We start from the raw sequence: 16,038 nt of genomic DNA, 5'->3' as shown, positions 1-16,038 counted from the left end.
ATCCAACCATTGAAACACAGCCAACTCGTGGTGGCAAAGTCACGTAATGTTGCAAGCTGCCATGAAGACATGAGAAAGTTTGTGTGGATATATGTACATATTGTACAGTAAGTGTGTGTATGTCTGTGTGTTACAGTGAGTCAATGTACAGTGAAGGAAAAAATGATTTGATCCCCTGCTGATTTTGTATAATTTTAGTGGTAGGTGAGAGACAGAATGACAACAAAAAAATCCAGAATAACGCATTTCAAATAAGTTATAAATTGATTTGCATTTTACTTAAGTATCGATCAGCAAGATGTCTGGCTCCCAGGTGTCGTTTATACAGGTAAAGAGCTGTTACCTGTATAAAAGACACCTGTCCACAGAAGCAATCAGATTCCAAACCAAAGAGCTGTCCAAGGATGTCAGGGACGACATTGTAAACCTACACAAGGCTTGGTGAGAAATTCGCAGTGTTTGGAGGAGGAGGAGGAATGCTGCCTGTGACTCCAAGAACACCATCCCTACCGTCAAACACGGAGGTGGAAACTTTATGCTTTGGGGATGTTTTCCTGCCAAGGAGACAGGGCAACTTCACCGCATCAAAGGGACGATGGAGGGGGCCATGTACCATCAAATCTTGGGTGAGAACCTCCTTCCCTCAGCCAGGGCATTGAAAATGGGTGGTGGATGGGTATTTCAGCATGACAATGACCCAAAACACACGGCTAAGGCAACAAAGGAGTGGCTCAAGAAGAAGCACATTAAGGCCCTGGAGTGGCCTAGCTAGTCTCCAGACCTTAATCCCATAGAAAATCCGTGGAGGGAGCTGAAGGTTCGAGTTGCCAAACGTTAGCCTCGAAACCTTAATGACTTGGAGAGGATCTGCAAAGACCAATGGGACAAAATCCCTCCTGAGATGTGTGTAAATGTGGTGACCAACTACAAGAAACTTCTGACCTTTGTGATTGTCACCAAGTACTAAGTCATATTTTGCAAACTTATTTGAAATGTGTTATTTTGGATTTTTGTGTTGTTATTCTGATTCTCAATGTTCAAATAAAATTATAGACTGATCATGTCTTTGTCAGTGGGCAAAGGTACAAAATCAGCAGTGGATCAAATAATTGTTTCCTTCACTGTATGTGTGTTTTACAGTAAGTGCTTTAGTGTGTTTTGGTGTGTGACATAGATATGTACAGTATATAGTGCTATGTTTATTAGTGCATGATAGCCCAGAGTGTGTCACATAACTAAATGAACTAAAGTTTAGATGAAAATGTTAATATTGACACAAACACCCTCTTAAGAAATGCTTTCACAGGTCCATACCCTTTTATTAAATGTGTCTTGAGCCAAAAAAGACACTCCAACCAGGGAGCATATACATAGATCAGAAAAACAATGTATAATACTGTATTAAAAAACATTTCAATAAAAAATGGTATTCTGAATATGTTTTACTGGAAGGTGAAATTTTACTAAACCAGATTGAGACTCAGCAGAAAGCAGAATAAGAAAGGATACAGTTAGATCCCCAATTATTAAATAAGTATAATTCTAATGGATACCATATTACATTTTTGTTTTGAGATTATTGTCCAGTTTTGTTAGAATACCACACGGAGTGGTTTTCACAAATGTGGTTTATGTAAATTGTGTAAATTTGTATCTTGAAAGTATGCAAAGTATGATTGTTCCAGCTATTAAATGCTGACTTTAAGAACTCTAAATCAAAATATATGGGCAGGTGTTAAAATCACATGATGTCACGCACGCCGCGGTACCTACCTCTGACGCCAGGGCTGCCTCGCCTGGTCCCGACTCCTCCGGCGCTGCGGTCCCCGCCGTACGCACACGGCAGTGTCGCGGTCCCGCCTCCTCCACCTCGGCTGGGACCGCGTCTACCTGCCGTGAACGCGCCGGTACGTCCCCCACGCGTATCGAAGGGGACGCGGTTATGACGCGGCGTAGGTCCGCATCGAGCGTACCGCTGCGTATACAGCGTACGCAATCTACACAGCGTACGCGGGGTACGCAATCTACGCAGCGTACGCAATCTACGCAGAATACTCAGCCTATGCAGCGTACGCGGCGTACGCAACGTACGTAGCGTACGCTGCACAGCTGTTTGCAATCACTCACCTATTTAAACGCCACTTTTCTATCCTGTCTTCACCCGTTCAAAGTGTAATACTTTTTGGGTGTGCTGATTGCTATATATATTCTCGATTTTCTTGTGTACCGACCTTTGCCTGTTTTTGACTACGATTATCGCTACCTGCCTACAACCTCGGATCTGTTTACCCGTTTTGCTCCTATTCTGCCTGCCTCGACCTCGGATACGTTTGACCTCGCTGCCTGCCTTTGCCCTTTTTGATTACGGACTGTATACTGGACTTCTCTACCGTGCTTATCTGCATAGTAGGATCCTTCCTCTCTCCCTGATCCCGTGACAGTTTTGAACGGGTCATAAACATGGATCCCGCGGATATGGCGCGGTTGCAAGCCCGCCAAGACCTACAGGACCAGCGTCTGGCGGCGCAGGCCACCCAGCTACAGTCCCTGGAACAGAAGGTGGATGCCATGACGGACTTGTTACGTTCTTTGACGTCTCTCCCAACTGTGGGAACACCCCATCACAGAGACGTTCATCACGAGGACACAGGTGCTGTTGCCAGACTCCCTCTGCCAGACAAATATTCTGGAGATCCGAAGGAATGCCGTGGCTTCCTTAATCAATGCATGCTCCACTTCCGAAACCACCCCCAGGCGTTCCAGACATCCTCCAAGAGAGTCTCGTTCATCATTTCGCTGCTCAAAGGTGATGCCTTACTGTGGGCTTCTCCCCTCGTGGAGCAAGATTCATATCTCCTCGAGGACTGTCCCGCTTTCATGGAAGCTGTACGGACTGTTTTCGATGCGCCAGGTCGTAAAGAAACAGCGGAGTCTTCACTACTTGACATCCAACAAGGCCGCAAAACCTTGGCTCAGTATACGGTGGAATTCCGCACCCTGGCCCATGAGACCAACTGGGAAGAGGGCGCTCTCAAAGCCGCCTTCCGACGAGGCCTCAATGAGAAGATCAAAGACGCCCTCGTCTTCCATGATACCCCTGCGGATCTTGAGGATCTCATAGCCCTATGTCTCAGAGTGGATAAACGTATCCAAGAAAGGGCGAACGAACACTCCCGTGGGAAAAGACCAGGACCGCTCGCCTCCGGCTACACAAGGCCTCCGGCTACACAAGGCCTCCGGCTGCCACATCTTCCTCCTTCGTGGTCGACGAACCCATGGAAATAGGGACAGTGCGCCACCTCACTGAGGCCGAAAAGAAACACAGACGGACACAGGGGCTCTGTCTATACTGCGGCCGAGCTGATCACCTGTTGTCCTCCTGTCCCAGCAAACCAGTAAAAGACAACGCTTAGGTTGCACCGGAGAAGGCAGCCTAAGCACACGTCCTTTTTCTTCTCCTCCCACTACACGCCTGACGGTGCCCGTCTCCATCCGTTGGGAGGAACACGTTGTAGCCACCCGCGCCTTCATAGATTCCGGGGCTGCGGGCATATTCATGGATCACCAGTGGGCGAAGGAGCAGCACATACCGCTTCGTACCAAGACAGCTCCCTCTCTGGTTGCTTCCGTTGATGGCTCACTTCTGGGATCAGGACTCGTGACACAGGAAACCGTACCTCTGACCTTACTGGTAGGGATAACCCACCAGGAACAGCTCACGTTTGAGATAATCAAGTCTCCTCATGCCCCTCTAATCTTGGGACATCCCTGGCTGCGACAGCACAACCCACACATCGATTGGGTAAAAGGAGACATACCAGCGTGGAGCAATTACTGTCAAGAGTCTTGTGTCATGCCTTGTCGACGACTCAATCTCGTCCTCGAGATCACACCCACAGATCCCAAAACCATAGTACCTAGACACTACTGGGATTATCTGAATGTATTCTCCAAAAAAGATGCGGAGAGGCTACCACCACACCGTTCCTACGATTGTGCTATCGATCTGTTGCCTGGAACCGATCCGCCACGGGGACGTACTTATCCCCTCTCCGAACCGGAGAACAAAGCTCTGGAACGATATATCCAAGAAAGCCTGGACAAAGGCTTCATCCGCCCATCCTCTTCTCCTGCTGGAGCTGGATTTTTCTTCATGGCCAAGAAAGAGGGTTCCCTACGGCCATGCATCGATTATAGGGGGTTAAACCGTATCACCATAAAGAACCGGTACCCCCTTCCTCTCATCACAGAGATCTACGACCTCCTGAAAGGAGCCAAATACTTCACTAAGCTAGACCTCAGGGGTGCTTACAATCTGATCCGTATCAAGTCCGGGGATGAATGGAAAACGGCCTTCAACACCCGCTTCGGGCACTATGAATATAAAGTCATGCCCTTCGGGTTATGCAACGCTCCTGCAGTATTCCAGTCCTTCATAAATGACGTCTTCAGGGACATGCTCTTATCTCATGTCATCGTGTATTTGGACGATATTCTCGTTTATTCTCCAACACTCGAAAAACATCGACACCACCTACGAGCTGTTCTACAAAGGCTAAGGGAGAACGGGTTGTATGCCAAGGCTGAAAAATGCATAATCGAGAAGACACGTCTGCCCTTCCTTGGCTATATCGTCTCCTCCGAAGGGCTTCACATGGATCCTGGCAAACTCGAGGCCATCACAGCCTGGCCCCTCCCTAGAACACTCAAAGCCGTCCAAAGGTTCCTGGGCTTTGCTAATTATTACAGGCGATTCATCAGAAACTACGCTACCATAGCATTGACGAAAAAAGGAGCCGATCCGTCTCAGTGGTCCACACACGCCCGACAGGCGTTCGAACGGCTAAAACAAGCCTTTGTCTCAGCTCCCCTGTTACGTCGGCCGGATCCTACCAAACAGTTTCTCCTGGAAGTAGATGCATCCGAAACCGGAGCAGGGGCTGTCCTATCGCAACGTCATGATCAAACCACAAAATATCATCCATGTGCCTTCTTTTCTAAGGGTTTCTCCGCAGCCGAACGGAATTACGACGTCGGTAACCGTGAACTCCTAGCCATCAAAATGGCACTTGAGGAGTGGCGCCATCTTCTAGAGGGTACAGAACAACCCGTGATCATCCTAACAGACCACAAGAACCTGCTGTATATCGAGAACGCCAAGAGATTAAGCCCTCGACAAGCACGGTGGTCGCTATTTTTCAACCGGTTCAATTACTATATCACCTACCGACCAGGCTCCAAAAACATCCAAGCTGATGCCCTCTCTAGACAACACGATAACCACAGGGATCAGCACATCAACGAACCCATCATTCCATCCACACGTCTTGTTGCCAGTCTGTCCATACGCACGATGAGCAGGATCCGTATGTCCCAAAGGGCCATCCCGCCTTCTGAACGTCCTCCTCCGGGGCGTCTCTACGTTCCTCCCGGTCTTCGTACGGATGTTCTTCACTGGGGACATAAGTCCTTCCTCGCTGGTCATTCTGGGTTCCGGAAGACAGAATACCGCATCCGCAGGTCATTCTGGTGGCCATCACTCACCAGAGACGTCCGAACATATCTGGCCGCCTGTCACACCTGTGCATGCCAGAAGACCTCTCGGAGTCGACCTCAAGGTCTCCTGCATCCTCTTCCCGTTCCCACGGCTCCCTGGACACACGTGTCGATGGACTTCATCGTGGATCTCCCCAAATCACAGGGTAACACGACTGTCTTGGTGGTCGTCGACCGTTTTTCTAAGCAAGCTCATTTCGTCGCCTTACCACGCCTGCCATCCTCTTCACAACTTGCCGATGTTTTTATCAATCACATCGTCCGTCTTCACGGTCTTCCGCTCCACATGGTGTCCGATCGCGGTACACAATTCATATCCCGCTATTGGAGACACCTCTGCCAGAGACTCGGAATACAACTCCACTTATCGACTGCTTATCATCCGCAGACCAATGGACAAACCGAAAAGACTAACCAAACACTCAAACAATACTTGCGAATGTTCAGCAACGATAGCCAGGACAATTGGTCGTCTCTCCTGCCGCTCGCAGAGATGACCTATAATGACCTATATGACCTATAATGGCTCTCTGCATGAGTCCATTGGATGTACCCCGTTTTTTGCTGCCCTGGGCTATCACCCTGTCATACTGCCTCCTCCGTCTTCTCGTTCCTCCTCCATGGTACCCGCGGTAGACAAACGTGTATCTGACATGGACGCTCACTGGAAGAAACTCCGGGAGGTTCTCCTGAAAGCCCAACTTCGCTATAAAAGAGGACTCCACCTCCGGACAAGTGGGCGACCGTGTCTGGTTATCTACGCGACACATCCGTTTGCGGCAACCTTCCCGGACCCTGGGACCTCGTTTTATTGGCCCTTTCCGCGTTCGTGCCAAGCTCAACGACGTGACGGTGTCCCTTGCCTTGCCACCTACCATGCGGATTCCGCGGTCCTTCCATGTCTCCCTGCTGAAACCCTATGTATCCGATCAGTTTACCGTTCCATTCAAGCCTCCAGCCCCGCTTGCCGTCCATGGTCATGAGGAATACGTCGTCGACAGAATCCTTGATTCACGTAGGGTTCGTAACGGCCTTCAGTATCTCGTGGCTTGGAAGGGGTACGGTCCTGAGGAACGGACGTGGGTGCCTGCTCGCTTCGTTCATGCTCCTCTTCGTGTCGCTCGGTTTCACGCGCTCCACCCTCTTCGTCCGGCTCCGTCTCGCTCGGGACGCGCTCCTGGAGGGGGGGGTACTGTCACGCACACCGCGGTACCTACCTCTGACGCCAGGGCTGCCTCGCCTGGTCCCGACTCCTCCGGCGCTGCGGTCCCCGCCGTACGCACACGGCAGTGTCGCGGTCCCGCCTCCTCCACCTCGGCTGGGACCGCGTCTACCTGCCGTGAACGCGCCGGTACGTCCCCCACGCGTATCGAAGGGGACGCGGTTATGACGCGGCGTAGGTCCGCATCGAGCGTACCGCTGTGTATACAGCGTACGCAGCGTACGCAATCTACACAGCGTACGCGGCGTACGCAATCTACGCAGCGTACGCAATCTACGCAGAATACTCAGCCTATGCAGCGTACGCCGCGTACGCTGCACAGCTGTTTGCAATCACTCCCCTATTTAAACGCCACTTTTCTATCCTGTCTTCACCCGTTCAAAGTGTAATACTTTTTGGGTGTGCTGATTGCTATATATATTCTCGATTTTCTTGTGTACCGACCTTTGCTGTTTTTGACTACGATTCTCGCTACCTGCCTACGACCTCGGATCTGTTTACCCGTTTTGCTCCTATTCTGCCTGCCTCGACCTCGGATACGTTTGACCTCGCTGCCTGCCTTTGCCCTTTTTGATTACGGACTGTATACTGGACTTCTCTACCGTGCTTATCTGCATAGTAGGATCCTTCCTCTCTCCCTGATCCCGTGACACATGAATAACAATGCAAAGCCAACACCAGGAACACCCAGATCAGGGCAAGGATATAAAGAGGCTTGGGGAAATTTGCTATTTCTTGCCAGAGTCACCCAATTCTGTAAACAGTTACCTGTGTACTCCTGCAGTCATCTGTGTACTTTTACCTCAAGGATCACTAGGGGGCGCTCGTGTATACCAGTTGAAAAAAAAGTTAGAAAAAATAGAAAAAAATGATTGTGTAGTATTATGCACAAATCTTCGTATTATATAGCTATATAATGCACTCACAGTGTTTATATGTATTCAGGCCTCATAAACATCCCCTCCTCCGGGTGGATATGCAATATATATATGTGAAAAAAGCCCGGAGGAGGGGATGTTTATGAGGCCTGAATACACAATCATTAATACAACACAATCATTTTTTTCTATTTTTTTCTATTTTTTCTAACTTTTTTTTCAACTGGTATACACGAGCGCCCCCTAGTGATCCTTGTTCTAATTTAAAACACCCGGAGAGTGTTGTGTACGGGTTGCAGCTGGGTATACGTTGAAGCATCAGACAAAGGGAAGTATATTGATTATTATTTTTTCTCTATACACCCAAATTCACACTGGTTTCACACCTTTTTTCTTTACATATATACTTTTACCTCAGCAAGCCAAGCGACTTCCAGGGCTCAAACACTAGGCCCTAGCATAAGCTGGCTACCACGGCAGAGGTAGCCGCCGTTGCGACACTGCAAGCAGATGCAGCCAGTAGAGCCATTTTGGGCATAACGTTTAGCCAGGAAGAGAGCTGGCAAGCAAAACACACTGGCGCCACCACCAGCAAAAGCAGCATTGGACAGGGAAAAGATGAGTGAGAGGGCAATTGACGACCCGCTCAGCTGTTTCACCCCCAGGGTGAAGCGTCCAAACACTTTTAGTCCTTGACGTTTGGGAGCGGACTTCCAGAGCTCAAACACTAGGCCCTAGCGTAAACTGACTACTCCGGCGGAGGTAGCAGGCGTTGCCACAACGCAAACAGACGCACCCAGGAGAGAAAAACTACCCTACTAGGGACATTTTAGACATGACATTTAGCCAGGAAAGGAACTGGCAGGCAAAAGACACTGACACCACCACCAGTAGCATTGAAAATGCAAAAATTTAATGAGTGGGCAATTGGCGACCAGCTCACCTGTTTCACCCCCAGGGCGAAGCGTGCAAACACTCTCAGTCCTTGACGTTTGGGAATGGACTTTCAGAGCTCAAAAGGCCCTATCGTAAGCTGGCTACTCCGGCGGAGGTAGCAGGCGTTGCCACACAAACAGACGCAGCCAGGGGGAGAAACTACCTTTACTATTGGGGAAAATTAACTTTCCAAGCTAAGAGATGGGTACCCCAACCTGGGCAGATTAATTTAAGAACGGCAATCTGCTCCATCAGATGAGGTGCCACGTTTGAGAAAACAAGCTCTCGCTTTGAACAGTGGTTGGCGGACATGATAGCAGCTGCTGCGCAACCCATGAGAGTGCAGGCCACACACTCTTCTTTTCATCCCAGTAGCTAAGAGGGTCAACGTCAGGCATAGAAGGAATTTCACAGAGGTAAAGTTTGACCATTTCAGCAGCCCTACTCTCCTTTCTGCTGCTAACTCTGTCAGTGGGGCCAACTATACTCCCAAGTGCCTCTTCCCAACACTCAGCTGTGTTGTGCTGCTTGTGGCACTGCTGCTAGGAGTAGCAGACAACATCATATCTTCTTCCTCCTGCACCTCTCCCTCCTGGGACAGCATTCCCCATTTCTGCTGCTAGTCACGCACCCTTTGGATCAATTGTTCCCGGTAGCACTAAGTACATTGCTAGCTTTCCCTTAATCCTTGGATTGCAAAGGCACACTAGCATCATTTCAGGACTTTCTTCTATTCGTTTGCAAAGGCAAACTTTTAGAAGATCCTTCAGCTTCCTGACTATGCCTGCTACGCCAGGATGTAGAGTACCACCTTGAACAGCCTCACGATTTTTAAGAAACACATCTATCTTGCTGCCTAGATGGGAGAAGACTGGGATTACCTGGCCCAGATGGGCAGTGTTTGAGTTTAATGGTTTAAGGACTGTCACTATCTGAGCAATCACTGTCCAATCCTTCCTATTCAATGGAGATGTAATCCCAAAGTTGTGCTCTAATGCAAAATTATGGATTACCCTCTGCTGCTCCAAAATCCTCAAAGTGGAGTTCAACCGCAAAGGGAAAACATTTTTCTTATTACATGCAGAATATTTTCGGAACTGTGTTTTTCATCCATCACTTCTGGGGGGTCGTCTTATAGATCGATCAAATACGGTATTACATTCATGTCTCAATATTATGAAAGGTTTCTCTAGTACCACCACCCACACACAATGTGGAATCTCTCAAAAAAATCCTTCAATTTAAGGCAATTGAGGCTGTATGAAGTAGACTTGTGCATTTGCATTCGGGCGAACATGAAAACGAACACGAATAGTGCGTTTTCATTGTTCAAACTGAATACTGAAGAATGGAACATGGTGGCGGCAAAACGTACACGAAGCCGCATAAAAAGAAGATTCTTCGTTTCTTCGTTTCTCGACGTGCCCGACAATTTTTTAAAGACGAGGAGGGACATTGATTGAGTGAGCTGATCTTCGTTTGTCCAATCAGCTCACCCTTGTGACATCATGCTGAGGGCTTGTCCAATGTCTGTGCTGCTTTTTTTTTTTAAAATAGGAAACAGCCTTTAGAGCAGAGGTTGCATGAGATCTATTCATTTTCGCTGTGACTGCTTTTGTAACGCTGCTGTGCTGCATCAGAGCATTACAGAGAGGGGAGAGATTGTTCTGTGTGAGACTGGTAATAGCCTCAGCCTGCCATTTCTCACAGTGTACTTTACTGAAGTAGTTTTTTTTTTCCCAGTGCTTCTGTGAATCTGTCCCCTGGCCCTGGGCTGACCGTGCCCACTGCCTACTGCTTGCCTACTGTCTTCCCTTAGTTTTTTTAAAATCATTTTTAAAACTTGATTTTGTAATTTCAGTTCAGGACAGTCAGTCAGTCAATAAGTTGGTTAAGCTGCATTGTTGGTATTAGAATATTAATTAAATATCATTTAATAGTAATATAATATATAAATATCAATCATAGTATACTAGTGTAGATTATTACTAGTGTGTTAATTAATTTTAGTTAATATTATAATTCATTTTAGCTAGCTAAATTAGCTGTATTATATTATCTCAGTGTGCTTGAGCCATTCTGTCAGGTAGAAGACAGAGTTAATTTATCACACATAATCATTAATCAGTCCACTACTACCCTTAAGCTTAAAATAGAAGTTCAGAATTATCCCCAATATGCCTTTAACCCCCTATATGCCACTCTGCCTCCAGAAATCCCTTATACCCCTCGATGCACCAGTGCATCCAGACTTGTACTCTGTGCTTCAGATTCCCTGGCGTCTAGTGGGGGCAGCCAGTGGAGGTCTGCGCGATGCACGTAGACCTTTGCCGGGGCTTCTATGACTGAGCCCTGGAAAGGTCGTGTCACGCCGCTACTCTGTCATAGAAGCCCTGGCGGAAGTGCCGGCAGCCACGGAGACTGTCTATGCACAGGTCCCCTGCAGTGCTGCAGGGGATCTGGATCTTAGTCTTGTAGTCAGACCTCTATTGGAATATGACGAGACGAGAGGTATTTTTCTTTTTTTTTTTATTTGCTTTTATTTGTCAACCTGCACATCTGCCCCCCAGATATGTCGAATACCCCCTATATGCCACTCTGCCCCCCAGATATGCCTGCTGCTGTCGCTTCTGTGATGGAGCACTGTGGGGGATCTGGATCTCACTCTTATAGTCAGACTTCTACGTGAATGGCCAGGTGCATGTGCGTCGCTTAACTGGGAAACACATGGCACCAGGATGCATCCATGGAGACCCCACCTCGCTACTTACTGTACTAACGTCCTGGTGCCAGATACCACAGTACACCTTCAGAGGTCTTGTGGAATCTATGCCTTGACGGGTCAGGGCTGTTTTTGCGGCAAAAGGATGACCTACACAATATTAGGCAGGTGGTCATAATGTTATGGTGTATGTGTCTGGAATTCACATTTGTGAATATCTGTGTCTTTAAACTTTGGTATTACATTTGTGATTTTGTGGATACTGTAGGATATCAACAGGATACCTTATATTCAGAATTTATGAAGGATCTGACATTTATTGCTGCATATCAATTACCAACATCCAAATCAGAGGAATGATGTTCTTGTTAAATAAATAGTGTTCAATATAAATATAAATATTTAGTTTTTTTTTTTTTGCTGGTTATTGAATGTACGTAGGGATTACCGGCAGTTGTTTTTAATGCAGTATTTGTACTAACTAGTACTGGCAGTTATTTTGAATTTGTGATTCACATCTATGATATAGAATTCCATGTTAGCATGTCCAGTTTAATTGTAAATGGGTGTGATTTTAAAAGATGATGCACAGTAAGCAATAATATCTTCATCTGCATGTCCACAGACATATTCATCTGGTGAACCTCCACAAAAATGGCATTGCTTCCGGTGACATCTTCTCCCTCAATTAGAGGATCAAGGGAGAAGGCGTGCCCAGAAGCCATTTTGCCCGAAGATGACCTCCCATTAACCTCTGCAAAAGTGACATTGCTTTCCCCTTATGTGACACTTATGTTATCAGGGGTCCAGTGGTAGTTCCTGCCGAAGTTAATGGTCTAAAACATTACCTGTTGTGTATGGTGATTTACATCTCCTTCTGAGTCAAATGAGGACTCACCAGAACTGATGTTAATAGTTTGTAAACGTCTTGTTTTAAATCTAGATCTCTGGCGTGGAAGTCCTTCATTGGGGACCAGAGGCGTATCTACTGAAAATAGCGCCTATGGCATGCACTGAAATTGCGCCCCTGTCCAAATATCTAAAACCCATTTACTAGCCCCTGCTGCCCATATATATATATATATAAATATTACTCCCTGCTGCCGATAGCAGGTATAGATCAACACACAAACCCAGATCAATTGAAATTCACTTGTGATCTCAGCACTGAAGGTATATATATCAAATAAACAGAATCAGACATACAAATCCTGTATTCAGGGCCGGACTGGCCCACCGGGATACCGGGAAATTTCCCGGTGGGCCGGAAGGTCCGTGGGCTGGGCGGCCATGAAGACAGCCGCTGAGCTGCCCCCCAGGCTGCCCGAAATCTAATCAAAGCGGCCGCTGGGTGCTGATGCGGCCGGCCGGCATCAGCACCCAGCAGCCGTGTGCGATGGCCGTCTAGTGATGGGAGCAGTGTGAGGGGTGAAAGCTCCGCCCCCTCGCACTGACCTTTCACCCGTCACGCTGCTCCCATCACTATGCGGCAATCAGACTGCTGGGAATGTAATCTGAACGGCCGATGCGTGCTGATGCTGCCGGCCGCCTCTGCTTTAATACTTTTTTTTTTACTTTATATGGCAAGCCGATCCAGCTTACCATATAAATAAAAAAAAAAAAAAAGTGTTAAAGTAGCTCCGGCCGGCGGCATCAGCACGCACCGGCCGTTTAGATTACATTCCCAGCAGTCTGATGGCTGCAGAGTGATGGGAGCAGTGTGAGGTAGAAGCTCCACCCCCTCGCTGCAGCACCGGATGTCTGGTCAGTGGCATCCTGTCAGCATAGAGGAGAACAGTGTGCACTGTGCAGCTACCTGGAAGTCAAGAGAAGTAGAAGGTGAGTAAAATAATGTATTTTTTGTACTGTATAATGTTTTTTTGTATTTGTTAAAAACAAAAAAAATCGACATGTGTGTGTATGTAAGTGTGTCCCCCTATATGCCACTCTGCCTCCAGAAATGCCTTATACCCCTATATGCCACTCTGTCCCATGATATGCCTTTTAACCCCCTAAATGCCAGAGTTGCATATAGGGGTATAAGGCATTTCTGGATGCAGAATGGCATATAGGGGGTCAAAAGGCATATCTGGAGGCAGAGTGGCATAAAGGGGGTTAAAAGGTATATCATGGGGCAGAGGAGCATATAGGAGGGTATAAGGCTTTTCTGGAGGCAGAGTGCCCCATGATATGCCTTTTAACCCCCTATATGGCAGAGTGGCATATAGGGGGTTAGAAGGCATATCATGGGACAGAGTGGCATATAGGAGGGTTGAGGCATATCAGGGAGGCAGAGTGGCATATAGGGGGTATAAGGCTTTTCTGGAGGCAGAGTGCCCCATGATATGCCTTTTCACCCCCTTTATGCCACTCTGCCTCCAGAAATGCCTTATACCCCCCTATATGCCACTCTGTCCCATGATATGCCTTTTAACCCCCTATATGGCAGAGTGGCATATAGGGGGTTAGAAGGCATATCATGGGACAGAGTGGCATATAGGGGTATAAGGCATTTCTGGATGCAGAGTGACATATAGGGGGTCAATGGCATATCTGGAGGCAGAGTGGCATAAAGGGAGTTAAAAGGGATGTCATGGGGCAGAGGGGCATATAGGAGGGTATAAAGCATATTGGGGAGGCAGAGTGGCATATAGGGGGCATAAGGCTTTTCTGTAGGCAGAGTGCCCCATGATATGCCTTTTAACCCCCTTTATGCCACTCTGCCTCCAGAAATGCCTTATACCCCCCTATATGCCACTCTGTCCCATGATATGCCTTTTAACCCCCTATATGGCAGAGTGGCATATAGGGGGTTAGAAGGCATATCATGGGACAGAGTGGCATATAGGGGTATAAGGCATTTCTGGATGCAGAGTGACATATAGGGGGTCAAAAGGCATATCTGGAGGTGGAGTGGCAAAAAGGGGGTTAAAAGGCATATCACGGGGCAGAGGGGCATATAGGAGGGTTGTGGCATATGGGGGGTAAAAGGCATTTCTGGAGGCAGAGTGGCATATAGGGGATTAAAAGGCATATTATGGGGCAGAGTGGCATATAGGAGGGTATAAAGCATATCAGGGAGGCAGAGTGGCATATAGGGGGGCATAAGGCTTGTCTGGAGGCAGAGTGCCCCATGATATGCCTTTTAACCCCCTTCATGCCACTCTGCCTCCAGGAATGCCTTATACCCACTATATGCCACTCTGTCCCATGATATGCCTTTTAACCCCCTATATGGCAGAGTGGCATATAGGGGGTTAGAAGGCATATCATGGGACAGAGTGGCATATAGGGGGTATAAGGCATTTCTGGAGGCAGAGTGGCATATAGGGGGTTAGACGGCATATCAGGGGGCAGAGTGGCAAAACTGGGGGCAGAGGTGCATAACTCGGGGGTAGGTTGTCAAATGAAAGGAAATAAAAAACAAACATGTCTCAATCATAGCTTTTATTAAATATGGAAAAAAATAGTCTACATGAATTAATAAAGAAATAAAAGTTTCTTACCAGAATATCGTGAAGAATAATGTGATCAGTGTTTTGTTGCACTGAATAAAATGGAACTCTTTCATCTAAAATGTTCGCTGTAGCAAATGTTTTGATCCCATTCTGTGTAATGTATTTCATTTATTAGGGCCTTTTAACACTTTTGCTTTCTGGCATTTTAATACAAATAATGAGATAAAAAGAATGGCACATAGTGTGAGTCGGGTGTGTATAAGGGGTGCGTGTGGGTATAAGAGCTTCACCGTGAGATAAACTATATGGGGCTGGTCTCCAAATTTTTCCAGGGCTGCTTTTCAGTCCCAGTCCGGCCCTGCCTGTATTTGCAGGTATACAATAATATATGAAACGTAGCATCCCAGGTATAGATCAAATAAATACATGGAAAGAGCATTGCAGGTATTAATCAACTGAATAAGACATATTAACCCTGTATTTGCAGGTATACATAAATAATGTATGGAAACATAGCATAGCAGATATATAGAATAACACAAAAACCCAGCTTTGCAGGTATAGATCAATTGGAATTCACATAAAAGCTTGGGGTATTGTTTTAAAGTGACTTACCTGGGGCTGTAAATTTAAACCTCAAGTACAATTTGCGTGAAATAAAAAACGGAAAGTAAATTTCTACCACATGGCTGGTTTTTAAAATACCAGCATGCGAAATAGTCGGGGTGTCTAGTTATATTGTTTGATGTGGAAAATTGAATTGGCCTGCTTCAAAGATAGAATTACCAGACAAAGCAAAACCCTACTTGTACTTATTGCTCTATTACATGCCAAAACAGCCTGGTCCTTAAGGGGTTAAAATGCATAAGTATTCTTGAATTTACTGATGCCCTGGTCCAACTTACTTAGGGAGGTTATTATGTAGGTGATTGGAAGATGGTAATCTAATTGCACATAAATAACAACTAGGCCGTAACGGGCAGCACACATACTACCTAATGGCTAAGGCATAGACCCGTGCTAGAATCTTGTCCCACAAAGTTAATCACAATGAAGTCAATGTATTTACTCTACTTGTGGGGATGGGTGTTGACCCGGATTGATCCTGACTATTCTGTCTCCTGGCTACCTGACCTCGGCAGTTATACGGTTTACCCTGAACTCCAGCTTCCTGACTATAGCTTGTGTTCACTATTCTGTGTGTGTACCCTTAGACTCTGTCCCCAGTCTCAGAGGATCAACAGAAAGTCCCTTGGCTGCTCAAAC

At 47.0% G+C, this 16,038-nt stretch overlaps 1 protein-coding gene across 1 annotated transcript in view; it reads left to right on the top strand.

Annotated features, from left to right (window-relative positions):
• Positions 1-16,038, top strand: part of FRMPD3 (FERM and PDZ domain containing 3) — a 212,831-nt gene that overhangs the window by 124,101 nt on the left and 72,692 nt on the right. The window lies entirely within an intron of this gene.

This window comes from Spea bombifrons, chromosome 8, assembly GCF_027358695.1.
Source record: "Spea bombifrons isolate aSpeBom1 chromosome 8, aSpeBom1.2.pri, whole genome shotgun sequence".
NCBI classification, from domain to species: domain Eukaryota; kingdom Metazoa; phylum Chordata; class Amphibia; order Anura; family Pelobatidae; genus Spea; species Spea bombifrons.
The sequence above is the reverse complement of the archived record's forward strand: the minus strand, read 5'-3'. Positions and strand labels throughout refer to the sequence as shown.